Genomic DNA, 6,465 nt, shown 5'->3' on the forward strand with positions numbered 1-6,465 from the left:
CTCGGCGAGTCGTTCATCGGACTCGGCGAGTCGAGTTGCGAGTCCCCGAGTTTTCCCCCTTTTCGTGTTGCTGAGTGGAGTCATGAGTCATGGGGGGGGGGGGGCAAATCAGTGAGTCAGAAGCCAGACTCAATCATGGAGGAACTCGGCGAGTCCAAGGCAATCTTCTTGCCTCAAGATCAGACTCGGCGAGTTGTTCATACAACTCAGCAATCTCAGCATAGAATCTTCTTCGGATGAAGATGAACTCGACGAGTTGTTCATACAACTCTGCGAGTAGGACGAAGGACTATTGGACATCGGTTTAGAAGGAAAACTCGTCGAGTCAATGCCTAACTCGACGAGTAGAGACGGGATTATGGTCAATCGAATGAATAGGGACTCGACGAGTTGGCGAGCAAACTCGGCGAGTCGGGTCAACTGGAAGTTGACTTTGACTTTGACTCTTGGCTTGGTTAGGGGTAAATGGTCATTTTACCCTGAGGTCGGTTAGCAGTATTTGACTGAGTGTTTTGTGGGAATTATAGCCGAAGGATTTCCGGGGCAGCAGCAGCAGAAGACAGTCAGTTCCCACGCAGATCAGCAGCTACTTTGAGGTGAGTTACCTTCCAGTAGCGGTGGGTCTACGGCCACAATGTCGGACCACCAGTAGGAGTTGTATGATAGATGATTGTCTCTGTGATATTCATCTAGGGTTGCTACTACCTGTGATATGTTTATGTGCTAGTATGATATGATGCTATGTGCTGGTGATAGTAGGGGGAGATAGTCCCCAGATTACCGGTCAATAGGGCCAAAGGGGCAGTTATGCCCAGTCATGCTAGATAGATTATGTGATACGTGTTATGTGGTAGTAGTAGGGGGTGAAATAGTCCCCAGCACCCGGTCGAGAGGACCGAAGGGGAGACCATCACCCAGATATGCTAGTCAGTATCCGGTCGAGAGGACCGAAGGGGAGGCCAGTACCCAGATGTGCTAGTCAGTATCCGGTCGAGAGGACCGAAGGGGTAGGTCGGGCACCCAGATATGCCTGACAATATATGTATGTTATGTGAGTATATGGTATGTGGTATAGTGGGGGAACTCACTAAGCTTCGTGCTTACAGTTTTCAGTTGTTGTTTCAGGTACCTCTTCAGCCAAGGGGAAGGAGCTGGCGCGGTAGCGGCTCATCACACACATGCTCTTCGTTTTCCATACTATGAGATATTCTGGGATTTGTACTCTGACATTTTTATGCTTCACGTTTTGGTTTACAGTCACAAGACATGTTTTATTAAACGATATGATTGTATGATATTTTGTTACCATCTTTTGCAAACCACTTAATTAAAAATGAAAATTTTTGGCCCGTATTTTGGGACGTTACAAGTTGGTATCAGAGCCCTGGTTTGAGAGATTCAGACACACCTTCGGGGGTGTCTGAACTCAAATTGAGGGATTAAAAGATTTTGAAAAAGAAAATGTTTTCTAAAAGGCTAAGTAAAGAGTTTTAAGAAGGAACAAAGTGTGTGATGTGCACGACCGGCCGAGCTCAAGTATTCCCCAAAGTACCCATGCAAGCTTATGTTATGTTTATCTGTTTCAGTAGAACAACATGCTAAAATAGGATTAAGGATCTAGGAGGGATGCCTTATGTGCCTGCTTTATGTGCTTCAGTGTATGAAAATTGCATGCTAGAATTGAGCAGACAACAATAGGATAGCCTGTTAGGTTATGCCTGATAGTATGAGTTTAGCTCTGTATGCTAGTTCAATTTCTCTCTATGAGAGCGGATTTGCTTGAGATTGTTCCTTTTGTTCGAATGCTGCTTGCTTTGTGCTTTGTGGGACTCTAAGTGATGGGAGTTAGCCATTAGGTGAATACGTCACGTCACATGTGATCAGGGTTGAATAATCTTAGAGTGCTGGATTTGGCCCTATTGCGCAAATTTCGTTTGAGTCTAACCGTTGTAGGGACGAGTCTATTACTCGAAGGATTATTTGAGCCTCATCACAGGTGATAGTATTCAGGTAATGGCTAATTGGCATTATAAGGAGGCCTTCAGCAGTTGAGGACTGGGTAGGGTGGAGTCAGAGATTTCCCTAGGGCAAGCCTGGGATGAGTATAGCAGTGACCAGCAGTAGTGAAAGGGATCTGGTGGAGTCAAGGAAGTCCTTGAAGAAGGTATGGATAGATGTGGAAGGTAGTATGGGCCCGTACTACTGAAAGCATAGGATCCGTACCCGAACTAAGGAAGGCCGAGACGAGACCGGGGAACTTATTGTGGGTGTGATCCCTCAAGGGGTATTAGTATCACTATCGGGTGTTATTTATGTATTGCAGAATGGTGGTACTATGACCGAGGCCGACAGTTGGCATTTTAGAAGAGGGATCGGGTTCGGGATCAGGTTCCGAGCCAGTAGATGAGGGACTATGCGAGTTCATCACGTCAGAGTCACCAGGGGTATCCTTTAGTCGACCCCCATTATCTTCGGGTCGATCAAGGAAGGGATAGTTGAGTTGATGGAGGATCGCCTCAGGGCGTTCAGGAGCGACATGGCATCTGGCCAGTCGGGATCTTGCACGCTGTCCTTTAAGGACTTAAGGGGTAGTGGTGCGCCGGATTTTCACGGTGTGAAGGACCCATAGCTGCCAGGTGATGGATTGCAGACATTGAGTCTGCACAGCTGACTAGCTTCTGCCCTGAGGGGTCGAAAGTGTGATTTGCAGCAGGATGTCTGAGAGATCGAGCTACGAATTGGTGGGAGTCCGTTGGTGACTCGTTGGGAGCCTCAGCTGTCGAGGCTATGACCTGGACGGACTTCATGACCATGTTTAGGGCAGAGTTTGCGCCGGCTGTCGAGCTTCAACAACTGGCCAGGGAGTTTTTAGACATGAGATAGACGACAGAAACTGTAGTGGAGATCACCGCCAAGTTCCGGGAGAGGGCATTGTTGGTGCCCCAGTATGCGGGTGATGAGGACATGAGGAGGACCCGCTATCATGACATGCTACGAGCTGATATTCGGGAGCATGTTAGTTTTTCAGCTTACCCTACTCTGGACTCTATGATTGCCAGGGCAAGGGAGAGGGAGATAGATCTGGAGCATATCCGGAAGAGGAAGGCGGAAGAGGGGCATGTTATGGGGGCTTCGGGGAAGAAGCCCAAGGGACCAGATGCGGGGCCGAAAGGCCAACATGGGCAGGGCCGCTGCAGGAAATGCGGCAAAACGCACGAGGGAGCGTGCAAGTTGGGGTCGTCAGGCTGCTATAAGTGCGGCAAGTCAGGGCACTTCAGCAGGGATTGCACCGCCCCTGCACCTGTGATACAGACGTCTGAGTTGCTGTGTTTCCACTGCAACCAGAGGGGCTACAAGAAGGCCAATTGCCCTCAGTTGACAACAACATCACCAATGAAAGCGCCAGCTCCAGCGACCCTGCGGATCACTGATGGCCGGTAGGGCAAGGCAGAGGCTCCAGTGGTGAGGAGTCGGGCGTTTCAGCTGACTACCGAGGAGGCTCGCGCTGCACCCGATGTGGTGACGGGTATGATTCTTTCCCTCTATTTTATTTTTATGATGTTATGATATTGATATGTGCTCTGTATATATGCGTTAGGATCATTCCATGTGAACGGTATCCCAGTTCAGGTGTTGTTAGACTCGGTTGCCACCTAATCATTTGTCTCTCTTGCGCTTAGCAAGAAGTTTACCGAGTCTTCGGGCATGTTGGATTGCCCTTTAGAGGTAGAGATTGCCAATGACCGATCAGTGTGAGCATCAGCAGTGTTCAGAGATTGTGTTCTAAGGTTGTTTGAGGAGCGCTACTTGGTGGATTTGGTTCCCATTTTGTTGCATGGGAACAAAGTGATTATAGGCATGGATTGGTTGAGCCCTAATTGATAGATTGCGCACAACAACTAGTGCGGATCAGGACCCCAAGTGGGGGAGAGTTGGTGATCCATGGCGAGAGGCCACTGCGTGGACCCACAATATGTTCAGCAGCGAGAGCCAGGCGCTACCTTCAGCAGGGTTGCGTGGGATTTGTCGCGTATGTTATGGATACCCGGGAGGCGGGTTAGGCGACGGGGAGCGAGGTTCCAGTGGTGCGAAACTACACTGATGTGTTCCCAGAGGAGCTTCCTGGAATACCTCCGGAGCGTCAGGTAGAGTTCAGGATCGACCTAGTTACTGGTGCGGCTCCGATAGCCAAGGCACCATATCGGTTGGCTCCTCCTGAGATGCAGGAGTTGTCTACACAGATCCAGGAGCTGTTAGACAAGGGATTCATTAGACCAAGCAGTTCACCCTGGGGAGCCCCGATCCTGTTTGTGAAAAAGAAGGACGGGCCGCATCGTATGTATACAGATTACCGGGAGCTGAACAAGGTAACGGTGAAGAACCGTTACCCACTCTCGAGGATTGACGACCTCTTTGATCAGTTACAGGGAGTATCTTGGTTCTCCAAGATCGAGTTGCGTTTAGGTTATCATCAGATGAGGGTCAGAGAGGAGGATGTGCAAAAGACCGCGTTTCGGACGCGTTATGGCCATTATGAGTTCGTGGTGATGTCGTTCGGGCTCACCAATGCTCCTGCCGCGTTCATGGACCTCATGAATCACGTGTGCAAACCGATGTTGGATCGGTCTGTGATAGTTTTCATTGATGGCCTCTTGGTTTATTCCAAGACGCAAGAGGAGCACGAGGAGCATCTGAGGGAGGTTTTGGAGACCCTGAGGAGGGAGAGCTTGTACGCTAAGTTCTCCAAATGTGAGTTCTGGTTGCGCGAGGTGCAATTCCTTGGGCACCTTGTCAACCAGAAGGGTATATTGGTCGACCCGGCCAAGATAGAGGCCGTGATGAGATGGGAGGTTCTAAAGTCTCCATCCGAGATTCGGGGTTTCCTAGGATTAGCGGGCTACCTAAGAAAGTTGTGGTCTTTCGATAGGGGCTTGAGCAGCAGGCAACGTTCAAGATTCTCAGGCAGAGATTGTGCGAGGCGCCATTCTTAGCCCTGCCCGAGGGCATAGAGGATTTTGTGGTATACTGTGACGCGTCCATTTCGGGGTTTGACGCGGTACTGATGCAGAGAGAGCATGTCATTGCCAACGCTTCAAGGAAGCTGAAGCCTCACGAGGCGTACTACCCGACGCATGATTTAGAGTTGGGGGCGGTGGTCTTCTCCCTTAAGATTTTGCGGCATTACCTCTACGGGGTTCGATGTACCATCTACACGGACCATAAAAGTTTGAGGTACCTCATGGATCAGCCGAATCTGAACATGAGACAACGTCGTTGGTTGGACGTGGTGAAGGATTATGATTGTGAGATCCTTTACCACCCGGGGAAGGCCAATGTGGTGGCCGATGTGCTTAGCCGTAAGGCGGCACCAATCATGGATGTATGTATGAGGATGACGGTGGTGACTCCACTGTTAGAGCAGATTCGGGAAGCTCAGCAGGAGGCTATGAAGGAGGAGCATCAGAAGAGCGACCGGATAGTGGGTCAAGTCACCTCTTTCGATTATGATAGTCGAGGATTATTGACACTACACCGTAGGGTGTGGGTGCCATATCACGGGGGCGTACGCCAGATCTTGATGGAGGAGGCGAACAAATCCCGATTCTCCATTCCTCCAGGGGCGACGAAGATGTATAGGGATCTTCGTATAGACTATTGGTGGCCCTGCATGAAGCGGGACATGGCTTGGTACGTTGAGCGGTGCTTGACCTGCAGGAAGGTCAAGGCCGAGCACCAGAGACCGCACGACAAGATGCAGCCGTTGGATATCCCGTTGTGGAAATGGGAAGATATTACGATGGATTTTATCACAAAACTTCCCAGGACATCGCGAGGTGTAGATTCGATATGGGTCATTGTGGATCGATTGACCAAGAGCGCCCATTTTAATCCAATCCAGGAGAGTATCTCGGCCGAAAAGTTGGCCGATATCTATATCCGGGAGATAGTGGCACGGCACGGGGTGCCGGTGTCAGTGATATCAGATAGAGATGTGCGTTTCACTTCCAGGTTTTGGAAGAAGTTTCATGATGAGTTGGGCACTCGTCTGCATTTTAGCATCGCCTTTCACCCGCAGACGGATGGTCAGAGCGAGCGGACCATCCAGACTCTGGAGGATATGTTGCGGGCGTGCGTGCTAGACTTTGGTGGTAGTTGGGATACCTATCTTCCCTTGGCTGAGTTCTCGTACAACAACAGCTACCACGCAAGTATCGACCATCCTCCATTCGAGATGTTGTACGGACGGAGGTGCAGGACCCCGATATGTTGGGGTGAAGTTGGCCAGAGAGTCATGGGGAGCACAGAGGTGGTGCTCAAGACGACCGAGCGAATCCAGCAGGTTCGAAGCAGGCTTCAGACTACGCAGAGTCGGCATAAAAGTTACGCCGACAAGCGCCGATCAAACCTGGAGTTCTAAGTTGGGGATATGGTTCTCCTGAAGGGGTCACCTTGGAAGGGCGTCAT

This window comes from Lactuca serriola, chromosome 2 (assembly GCF_051521515.1).
Source record: "Lactuca serriola cultivar US96UC23 chromosome 2, Lser_US96UC23_V15, whole genome shotgun sequence".
NCBI lineage: Eukaryota > Viridiplantae > Streptophyta > Magnoliopsida > Asterales > Asteraceae > Lactuca > Lactuca serriola.